We start from the raw sequence: 12,345 nt of genomic DNA, 5'->3' as shown, positions 1-12,345 counted from the left end.
ACTCTTGACAGAGTGCCATTCCTGACACTGTGCCCCTTCATCAGAAAGCATTAAAAAACAAAGAACATGAAATCGAATAACTCCCAAACACAATCTAAGTCAATACAATTTGTTAAATCTTTGTCTCGCCTAAAAAATCAGCACAAATTGCCGAATTATCAAGCACTAAGAAATATACAGATGGCGTCTAACAGGAAGAGCATTAATAGAGAAAATGAATCTCAAGAGCTGCAATATGATCCACTAGATCAATTGATTGAAGAAGTAGACAAACAAAACAACTTACCTCTAGCTGTTGATAAACAAGCGAGTTGCCCACGCCCATTGCGACTAGCATAACATTTGCACGCTTGTATGAGCCCTCAAACAACCAGCTCCACCTTGGAGCAAAGGAGAGCAGCATGCACAGAACCAGCTATAATCCAGCTAACAGCAGGTGCCTCTTCCTCTCATTTGTTACTGGACTACAATGGCGCGGATCAAATCTGGCAAAGACTCTTGAGAAGTGTAGAGAGCAAATTGCAGTCAGTAGCAGTCTACATGCAGTCTGTCCAACACAATTCCCATTCACGATGCAATAAAACTAATCATCAGGATGCTCCTGCCCACTCGACATCGAATACTCTAGTTCCTGCGAAGCAGATAAATACGAGAGGATCGGCAGTCGAGCGCAAACAAAATTCTAAAATGGGGCTTGTAGCATTTTATCATCAGCCGATCATACAGTGTCGTGATAGTTCATAGCCAACATATGATTTCAATGGTATCTGGACTTTCAATCGAAAATGAATTTATCAAATTCATTTCCATCGAATTTTATTAATTGAAAATACTTTCCATCAAAATGCATTTTCATTGAATAAAATTCAATGGATTCCAATGGGTTTTAGGCTTAAGGTTAAGGTTAGGGCCACTGTTAGAAATAGGGTTAAGGTTAGGGCAAGGGTTAGAATAAGGGTTAGGGCAAGGGTTAGGGTTGGATTAGTGTTTGGATTAGGGTTGGGGTTTGGGTTAGGATTATGAGGGGTGCCCTTGCGGGTTGGGAGAGGTTAGGGGGGAACCCCCCATTAAATAATACACACTAAAACGTTACATGAAGCTGGCCAGTGCCGAAATACTTTGAAGTTTTCAGCACTGGACAGCTCCATGTAACGTTTTAATGTGTAAAATAAATGCATGCAAATGCTATCTTTTACATTTAAAAGTAGATATCCATCGAAACTTGTCCATTCCTATATTCGATGGACAAGTTTCGATGGATATGTACTTTTAAATTATATTCGGTGCATTTCCTTCGATGGATTTCCTTTTCGAGGAAATGTTTTTGTTGAAAAGACCATAAACTGATTTAAATAGGTCATGCATCCTCAACATTTTCAGTGATGTACCAGCCCTGGAAGATCTAACAACATCTGACACACATAGAACAGACATCTTGGAGAATACTGACTTGTCCACAGCAAGCATATGGAGCCGATCTGGTGTTGTTCTAAATGCCATCTGGCAGGCCAGAATGGCACTATTCGACCTAGGGTTCCTAATTAGGCAAGATCATTCCGCACAAACAACGACAGGCTTGCACTGTGATGAAACACTATCGTATATGGGAAAAGAACCAGCTGCTTTCCCCTTCTTTAAAGTTACTGCTCACAAAGTCAAATGGTTATATCAAGGCAAGTCTACACGATCACGAAAAATGGCCGTGTTGGCAACTTATGACCGACCGTCTCGGGATAGCTGAGCATAACATCATATCATTGTCAATATACACTAGCCAGTTGGAATACTCGTGGGCATAAGTACTTATCCTATCTCTCTGTGAATGAGTTGAATAGATATGATATAGTAAGTCTGCAAGAGACTTGGCTATCGATCCCTCCTGTGTGGCATGGCTACGACATCTTGTTGTTACTGGCTATAACCCAAATCAGAGGTAGACTGATGGCTGGGTTCCTTACGGCTACTTAAAAATCAACTGGCTTACTTCTTGCGTCATGGGCTGAACCAAATAGCTTCATCCAACTGGTTAAGATAAAATCCAAAACTCTAAATTATGCTCTTATTAACGTTTACTGGAATCGAGCTGGTATCAAGACAGATACCTTCTTTAAAGACCTAAGAGAAACATTAGATCTTGTTGCCCTTGATTCCTTATTACCCATACTTTACTAGTTGGTGATCTTAACATTCACTGCATCCCTAGCAAAACGATAACTGTTTCTCCTTTGGTTAAATGTTGGATGAGACTGATTGATGAACGAGCGTTGATTATGCTGAATGGTTCCCTTCGTGGAGAGATATCTCCTCAAAGCACTTGGTGACGATCGAGACAGGAAGCCATAATTGTTTACGTACATGTGGATAGCGCCTTGTTGGTCATAGCTGAGTCGTTACAGATAGGATCTCAAAAACACAGTGACCATGAGCTGTTTACATTCTCTTGGACGCACAACACTCCTGCCCGGGATAGACTCAAAAAGTATTTGGGAAATGTGACACTTACTGGAGGGAGAAATTGCCTCCACTGAACACTCAAACATCTGGAATCATTGCATGAATGTGTCCGCCGCTACCCTCATACACTTTCGGTAGACACTATTAATAAAGAAGGATTCTTTGTTGCAGCATTGCAAACATTTTACCAGCAGCTGTCTGGTAACTGCTCTAAGCCCATTCATAGACACAAACATATGCATGACCCTGAGTTACAAGAAAGGAAATCCGCGTATCGGAAAGCCAAACGTAACACATCCCAACTTCGATCTGAACTAACACACCAAATGGTAAGGTCCCTTAATACGCAGTATAAAAACTGGATCACTGCAAGGAAAGCGTTAACATATCAAAAAGAAGGAGAGCAGATGCTACGAATTTTGTCACCCAAAAATTCAGCAGAAATTTGGAGGGTAATGAATCAAGCCAATTATTTTAGGCAGGTACCCATACAGATTAATGCAGTTTCTGAGAGCACCTTGAAAAAGCATTTCCCTCAACTTTACGCCCAAATTTCGTGTGACAGGCATCCTGCAGGCTCCTTACCTGTGGGGAGGTTTGACTTGGCTTTTGATCAGGTGGATATTAAGTACTACATCTCGAAACTTAGCTCATCAAGATAAGTGATGTCCAGGATGGACTTATCTAATCTCGTCCTCAAGTCACATCCTGATCACTAGGCCAAGATATTCTATACAGTATTCATAAAGATTATACAAACACAAACCATACCTCAGTCCTGGAGAAAATCGATAGTTATTCCGATTTTCAAAAAAGGAGATCGACAAAAGCCATCTAACTACCGGCCAATAACGTTGTTGGATGCTCCAAGTAAACTATTTGCGCAGTTAATATAATATTGAAAGAGTTTAGCACCTGGACATGCACGAAGAGGATCCCTTTCAAACTGGCTACCATCACTGCTAAACAATCACATTGCACCCAAAGAAGCCAGCCATTATACATGGCATTTGTAGATTTTAAGGCTGCGTTTGAGTCAGTTTCTAGACACTTGCTATTTAATAAGCTTCTGCAAGCGGAATGGCCAGAATCCATTCTAACCCTTATATCACAACTGCACAGTAATGGCACAGTGCAGATTTACCTCACACTTGATGGCAAGTTGTCTGACCCAATTCACACATACCAAGGTTTGAAACAAGGGTGCATTCTAGCGTCAACCCTATTTAATTTTTACATATGGATATGGGATACAAATCAAGCAATAATTTGGTCCTTTTGTCTAAGACACCCAGAGGCCTGCACAATCTCTTAAAGGTCCTAGAAATCTATACACACGAGAATCACTTACTGCTATGTAAGTGATTTCAATCCAGCACTCCAACTAAGTCAATGCCTAGTATGGGATGCCCAATGGAAACCCTTATTTATATATTATTATGTCAAAAGTTCTTTTAATTCTGGTTGATGTACCCTTATATAACGCCCCTCTCTTTGAGTTCCCCCGGTCTCACTGAACCAAGAAATAGGTTTGTTTTGCAAATTAAAATATTTATTTGAAGAATTGAACAATATATATATCACACTTTTATAAATATGGATAATATCTGAATATAACACTTATGAATATGAACAATGATCAGCAATGGGTAATCTGACAATATCAACAACCTCTTTAATCAATTAGGAGTAGGAATAGGAAGAATAATGTAGCAGAGAATAACTTTGTGTGGTTCAAGGAAATGCAATGATAGGAAAGAATGCAAAACAGAAGAAACTTGATATGAATTCAACCAAAGACAATATAATCACTCCTTCCCCCTGTTGTTACTCACTCCCCCCAATATGCAATATGACGAGATGAATGAGGGCACACAGGTATCAGGAAGAACAATCAACAATTGCAGTTTCAAACCCGATTCCCCCAGCAATCTTAGAGAGAACAGGAATGATTTCAAAACAGGTCAATTGCTTTTAAATGTAATATGAATTGGATGGGAAAAATGCTAAAATGATTTTAATTCGCTAAATGAGATTCAGAACAAGTGAGAGGTGCTTTGGATAAGTTCAGGGAAACACTAGCAATGATTGTTGAATGGTTAGCAGATGGAAAACGAAATTCAGAAGTTGAAAACAAGAAATAGCTGTTTTACATAGAATGAAATTGAGCCAAATGCGAAATCACCGCAACTATTCCACATGCGGGAAATGCGATTACGGAAAAAGGAATTGGGCTTGTAAGCTGAGGATGTTAGCTTCAAAATGACATTTAAATTTCGTTTCTAGGACGTACGGTTCAAAAGTTACAGAGGATTTAGTCAGGATAGATTTTTCTCAAAAGAGTCAAGATTTGAAAATGAAAGATGCGCTGTTGAAGATTTGGAACAAAGATTTCTTAACACTAAAGAGTCTATGGAACCGCAAACTACACGACAGCCCAGCTACCTATCCAGAGGCGCCTCCGGATGGTTTCTATCTGCACGAGACGATTGCCTTTCTCCAGAAAATATATATTAGCGCCAAGATGATTATCACTACAATTATCAAGGATTATGTGGAGGAGAGAAGAATTTAGGATAGACAAAAGATATTCAATAATGCAGTTATGGATAGGTTGGAATGGTTGGATTTGGTTACTGTGGGTCCTCAACAGTCCCTATTTATCCATTTTCCAAAGTGGGTGGGGAGGCTGACAGTCTATGCCCAACCCTCTAAGGATCTGATAGGTCAGAGAATTCCCTGCCCCCTGATTTGAGAAGGAAACAGTGTGTCATCATGTGTCAGAGTGATGCTGCCATTTACGATCTAGGGAAGATCCTCCCCTTTGCTTTTACCCAGAAAATATATTTTTCCCAAAAAACATATTTTCAATATGCACAACTTGTTAATAATACATAATTACATGACAGATTAATTAAGGCACGTCTCTGTTCAAGTCCCGTCTTCATAAGAGTTTTGATTCATAAATGACAGTTTTTTCGCGCTTTTGGTTGGTTACACATTTTCGGATCTGTACAATTTTTTACATATACATGCACATACCATCTGGTCATACGTCTGTAATATTTCATGTTCCTAGCATAATCACAATAGCTACAATATTAACATTTTTCGTGGTTCAGTCTCAGAACATCGCATAGATTCTAGATTAGTTTTAAACTGTGAGTGAATTTTTCAGTTTAATAATCTCTAACTTTCATATTTTTGTCAGTTCCGTACAATTTGTTATAAGTCTTTTCCTTAAACATATATTTAGGCCAATTTCAATCCACATTTCCAGTCTGACCCGCCCCCAAGATCTTGGCTGAGTCAATGAGTCACATGGCTTGTCTTCCTGCCAGAGCAGTTGTTGTCAGTCACACCCGAATCAGCATTTCCATTCAGCTCAAGGACTCCATTGTCTCCACTCAGAGCAACATGCCAGAGTGCCCCACCCATTTCCTTTCACACTAGCCTGCCAGTTTCTTAGCAGAGAGCCAGGGGAAGGATTCCTTTGTTGTGTAGAAGGTGCGGAATATCTTTGAAGCTCAGTGTGGGAAACCTTAACTTTTAAACACAATGTCTGAAATTGTCTTGTCCTAAAATATAACTTACATTTTTAGCAAATACATCAACCAGTGTCTTAATTCAAGCCTTTTTAGAATATAGTTTTGAATTGTATCCACCTCTTAGGCTTCTGATAGCAAGTCTTTCTTTGGCATAGCTTGAATTCAATGCACAACTTTACACATGACAGGTTTTAAAATCGCCAGCTTCTGACAGAGGTGAGTAACGGTATTACACCCATTTTTGACAGATTTCTTCCAGCAACCATCTTCAAAAGTGGACTTTGTTCTGATAACATATACTCCTGCTGACATTATATTTATGTGGATTCTTGAAGTAGAATGATGTTCACCACCCAACAAGGAGGTTGGATCTTTTTGGGTGGTTTGTGAGCCATGATTTTTGCAAATTTGACAGCCAGGGAAAAACGGATTTTTAAAACAGCTCTGTATTTCTTTTGCGATGATTTTGCTCTGTGGGCAGCCAAATGATGGGTTTTGGCAGTGGTCTCTTGTGTTACCACTGACATAGGCCAAAGTGGATGGCGGCTTACTTTTAAGATTTTTACTGCGCACTTTCTGGTGATTTTTAGCGAGCAGCCTGCTTTCCGGCGGCCATTCTGATGTTTCTGCTGCAAGCAATGCACAGTAATGCTGCAGGGCCTGGACTAGTGGGTTGAAACATCCCACAGCTAAATGTAGAAAAAACAAAAACTATGCAATGTGGGGTGAAAAGAAAATATCAAGCGCCATTATGATTGGTCTCTGCACAAAATCAAACTCAAGGTCATAAATGAATACTGACACTTGGGGATAAATATAAACAATCACACATCCGATCTTCCATATTATATAGAAGTAAAAGGAAAATGAAGACTGCCACCTCGCAGGCTCAGATCATTCACAACAGATATGGGACATTCTCATATTCGTCTTTCACAATCAGAAAGCGACCTCTGTAGTTTTATATGGTGCAGAGACCAAAGCTGTAATATCTAACCTGTTTTGGCTCAAATTGGAAGGCCTTTATTGGAAGTCTATACTGAGTTTGCCTAGATCTGAGCCTAGGTGTATCATCAGGTACAAGCTAGGATTAATATCTTTGTATGTAAGATACACATGGATATTATGCTCCCTTTACAGGAAATGTTGAATGCAATCGAAATCAGGGTCACTTCTGCACATCCTTTCGTCCTATTTACGAACCTCAGATCATCGGTTTGGGAATTGAAGTGGAAACAGCTAGTTGTTGATATCTTGGCTACTGCGGATATTATGCCCAATTTATTGATTGACAACCCCGCCTGGGCAAAACAAAAACTTTGGGAACGGGATTGGATCACCATGGGAGAAACATGCCACCTTTAACGAGAACCCTTATGGCCTGAAGAAGCTAGGAATAACTGAGTCCTATCTGGTTGAATTCCCTGCATCAAAGTAAAGAGCAGCTTTCTTCAGATTCCGAATGAATCTGTCAGACCAGAGAATTATTGGCAAAACGGAAAAAAATACCGGCAGCCAATAATGTATGTCGATTTTGCAAAGTTATGAGCCGGCCTGAACCTACTAAACATCTGCTAACGATGTGTCCACAATTGTTGAATGAGAGAATCTATCGTTTTAAAGTTCATTTTAAAGGACTAGGAACCGTTGAACTTAATATGCTTCTGCTGAATCAATGAGAAATCTGGAAAATGCGTAAACTCACTTGGATAGTAAATGCACATGAAATGTATATAATGAGATCGAACTATATCAAAGCATGTCACTAGGCGAAAGTTGATTTAACTTTTTAACTTATCTATCTTTTATGTTCTTATTGCTTTTTACTCCCAATTTATCTATTTCTAAACAAATGTTTTGATATGATTGTACCTAAAATTAGAAACAATTTGTTATTTGTCATTTATAGATCATTATGTATTGAAAGGTTGATATTTTGTTTTATTCAACCAAATCAATAGATAAAAAAATAAAAATAAAAATGTATGCATTGTCTAGATTTGTCAATGTGATCCTAGATCAGACGTACATTGGTTTACAGTGGAGACTGGATGAGTTGCTAAAATACTTTGAGCGAAATGATCTGAGGATTAATGTTAAGAAAACGGAAATCATGATCTGGGAATCAAATAGAGGTAAGAAAAGATGGGATACAAGTCGAGGGTAAACAATGTCCAACTCAATTGCGTGGATACTATCTAGTGGTAACCCTCAATCAAAGTGGTACGGAAAAGCAATGGATTGAATCCAAGAAATTAAAATGTAAAAGATTGACGACACAGTGTCTGATTCTCCACAAAAGATTGGGAAAGTTCTCGTTGTTACCTGTACGCCCCTTCTTTAACCAGAAGGTGGTCCCAATTCTGACATATGGTGTGTAGGCCTTCCAGAGATGGCCAAAAACCTTCTGGGACATTATTGAGGGTCCTTTCTGGAAAAAAGTACTTCAACTTCCACAATCCACCCCGAATGTATTGATCAGATTCAAATTGTGGCTCCAATCTGTGCAATCAAGGATCAAATGGAAAAGACTAGCATTCTATGGGAAATTTTTTGATCTAGATGCTCCTCTCCCATTTAAGATATTACATTTTGAATCTTGTAAGGAGAGAGAAGGACTTCTAGTTTCCTGAAAAGCTGAATGTATGTCTTGGCTAGAGGATCTTGGATTCGCTAATGATACCCTTTCGAGAACACAGGTTAAAGATAAAAAACAACTACTTTACTAAGACTGGATTGATACATTACCGCAAAGGGCAAAGTATAAACTAGCCCTAAATTTGAGTTTGGAACTTAGAGGGGTGAACCAGTGTATGGGAGGAAAGGTCTTTTGAGACCCCCTCCCCTCCATTCTAACCTGCGTGCAGATTATATTCGTCCAATGGCCACCCATGCGCCTGGTGCCAGGGATGCGGGATGGCTCTGGGACGACCTATATGAATGCAATACTCGGCCAGAAGGCTCACCCCAGACTCCATATAGTACCACACTCCGACTCCATTTTGTGCATAATAAAACAGGCCTCATGAGTTAAAACAGCGTGCAGGGTTGCAGCTCTCCCTTTGAGATCGCGCACACTGGGCAAGTTACTACTCCTGCCCTCCTGCCTTCTGTGTCCCTGCAGTGAGTCTGTTCTCACAGGAAACTAGGCGTGAACAAGCTACAAGATAAACACTGTATCTTTCGTTTACCACAGTCCATCACTGACCTGCAATTGACACGGCAAAAGCTTGGGCTCGAGAAAAACAATCCATCTCCACAAACATGTCCCGTCCTCTTGCAGACCCTACATTTATGACCTGTGCCTTGGATAACCACCCCCCCAACCTCACTCCCCTTTTGAAATAACAGGTACATACCCCACGCTTGTGTGCCATTCCGTTTCACCCACAGTGCTAATCTCTCTGTGAACGCTATAAATCCCCTTCTGTAGTTGCATATCAAGGGACTGATTTTATGAAACAAAACAAGACGATCTGTACCTATTTCACTGTGCATAAAGCTATGGTTTACCTGTCTAGGCCCCATATTGTCAGTTTGACTATTATCCCTTTGTTAAAGACTTACACTGGTGTAATGTATGTTAATTTACTCATTCAGTATGATAAAAGTTATAAGATTTAGATGCTTGATGTTTTTTTTAAATATTATGGATGTTCACAAACGTGTTCAACTAGTCTAAGTTTCTCATGTACGTAATATAAAACGGCACAGCCACAATGCTAATGTAATTAGATTCATTTTCGTAGCATGATGACCATGGTAAACTTAATCGTATAACCTACATTGTAATCAGAGTTAACTCATTATTTTGATGTACCTGTAGTCACAATGACCTATGATTTAGACATAACCCCATAAAGTGAACTCGACCCAGCTCAACAAGCCCCAGAGCTCTCTCTCTCCCCTGCCTTGCAGCGCCGCGCACTCAGCCCCCACCACTCTCCCCCCTCATGCTGGGCTGATGGCTGAAGGCCCTTGTTTTCACAGATGCTCTGATGCTACAAATGTAACCTTTCACCCTTCCGTTGAGCCTGCACCAAGTATCCACCCTCACCTCAGCCCCCTGACTCATGACGCCACTATGAACTTGCCTCGCACCCCAGACTCTGGTTAACGAAATATGGGCAATAAGCCCCTCACCCCAGTGCCCTTTGAAGTAAGATTGCATGCCCCACATCAGAATGCCACCCTGGCTCACCCAAGACCCCTGATCCCATGTGTGGCACTATATTCTCTTCACGATAACAAACAATAAATAATTGTCTTCTGGGATCTAAAGCAAGGTTGATGAATGTGACAACATAATCTTATGAATAAGTTTGCCATCTGGACCCATGTATTCTCACTTTTATTGTTCAGGTCATATGTTTAGTAATATATATCTCCTATGTGTTAAATTTGAATAATGATCAAGGTATGTGTGGCCACAAGGGCAACTGCTATGTAGCATAAATTGTAGCAGCTCGGACATCATCTGACCCTGCACTCCACCCTGAAGAGCCCAGCCCGCACAACCACCACGTGGACCTCCACCAATCCTGGAGCACCGGACATATAGATAACATAGTGTCTAGTCTTCACCATCCAAACCCCACGACTTATGTGCCCCTTATAGTTCACATCATTGATGACGTGTTTTTGTAATAAATATGAATGCTTTTCTATTGTCTAGCAGAGCGCTCTCAGAGCTTGCAGAGCGCTCTCAGAGCTTGCAGAGTTCTTTGCTTGCCCTATTTGGTTTTGGATAAACTTTACTTTTTACCTTCACCCGCACTTGGTCCTGGTCCCATTCCCTCCTGGGGTGTGTCCATTACTGACTCTCATTGGGGAGTTTGCACTGCATTTTTGGGGGACGTTCACTTTCACCAGCTCCAATCATATGTCTAAATTTCCCTGTCCTTGGTTTAGATAGACGGAAGTGTTGAATCAGAGAAGGATGCTGGGTGTTGACCTGCCAACCTGTCGTTTTTGTGGTCAGTCCAATGGGCCTGAATCGCTTGAACATTTAGTAATCGATTGCTAATCCTAAATGGCTTAAGGAAACAGTACTTTCAGGACATTGTAAAGACCTGCACCTCACTGTTTCAAGAGAAGTGGTGGAATTCGTTTTTGGTTGATGACAATAAAATGGCCATTATCGGGGTTATGGAAGAAGTCCTAAAACTGCTGAATAGTAAGCAAATGAAGTTAGGAGAAGAATGTAATTATGAATTGTATGTTTTAAGGTTTTCTTTTAGCCTTGGTGTTTACCATTTGATGGTAGATAAATATGCAATGTATGGTTTTGATCTTTTAACATGATGGAGATGTATTGATTTAATATGAAAGGTTTGAAATAAACCAACCATAATAAATAAAAAATATATATTTTCTTTTCAAAGCCATGTGATGGATAAAAGAGAAAAGACGATTGTTGTACGAGGGGAAAGAAAACAATGTGTATGGATTGAAGAGTTAAAGAGAGAACAGTCGATAGGAAGGGAAACCTACGAGTAGAGCAGAACAGTAATCAAGTTGAGATAGAACAAGAGAAGGATAAGAGGTTTAGTAGCTTGAAAAGTAAGGAAAGTGCAGGCTTTGCGAATATTAAAAGGTTGCAAGCGAAAAGAGTGACCAACATTGGCAAGGGTGGTGAAAACAAGAGAGTGGGGTCAAAGGAGACACCAAGATTACAGGCAGATTGTGAGAAAGAGGATGAGCATGCACAAGATCAAGATTCATGGAGCATGGAGTAGCGTGGGTGCATCAGAAAATGGGCTCAATTCCAGACACATCAAGAGAGGAACTCAAACAATTGTTTGACAGTTTGACAAATGAAAAGAGTCATTGAGGCGACTGTGGTCACTAAACGGATAAGCACCATAGTTATTACAAGGAAAACAGACACTGCAAGATCTACATGCGTATAGATCTGCAAAGCTCTAATCAAGAGTTTTTATCAAAAATGTTTGCTGTAGCTAACATGACAGAACTAGTGCACTCATTACCCTTCCAGTCAAAATTCTCAAAACTAGACATCACAAGTGCTTATCACCAGGCAGTGCTACATCCTGTCTTCAAACATTTGGCAGCCATCATGACATGGTTTGATTTTTATCAAAGAAGAAGAAGCAGAGAGCAGAGGGAGAGCAGTCTTCTGCAGTCTGTCTACGCTGTCTACGCTGCCTGAAGTGCTTTAAACCTGCCATTCTTCGCGGAGCGGTGAGCGGAGCGAGAGCAGAGGGAGAGCAGTCTTCTGCAGTCTGTCTACGCTGTCTACGCTGCCTGAAGTGCTTTAAACCTGCCATTCTTCGCGGAGCGGTGAGCGGAGCGAGAGCAGAGGGAGAGCAGTCTTCTGCAG

The sequence above is a fragment of the Ambystoma mexicanum genome, chromosome 1p (genome assembly GCF_040938575.1).
Source record: "Ambystoma mexicanum isolate Mex_15411 chromosome 1p, UKY_AmexF1_1, whole genome shotgun sequence".
NCBI classification, from domain to species: Eukaryota; Metazoa; Chordata; class Amphibia; order Caudata; family Ambystomatidae; genus Ambystoma; species Ambystoma mexicanum.
The sequence above is the reverse complement of the archived record's forward strand: the minus strand, read 5'-3'. Positions refer to the sequence as shown.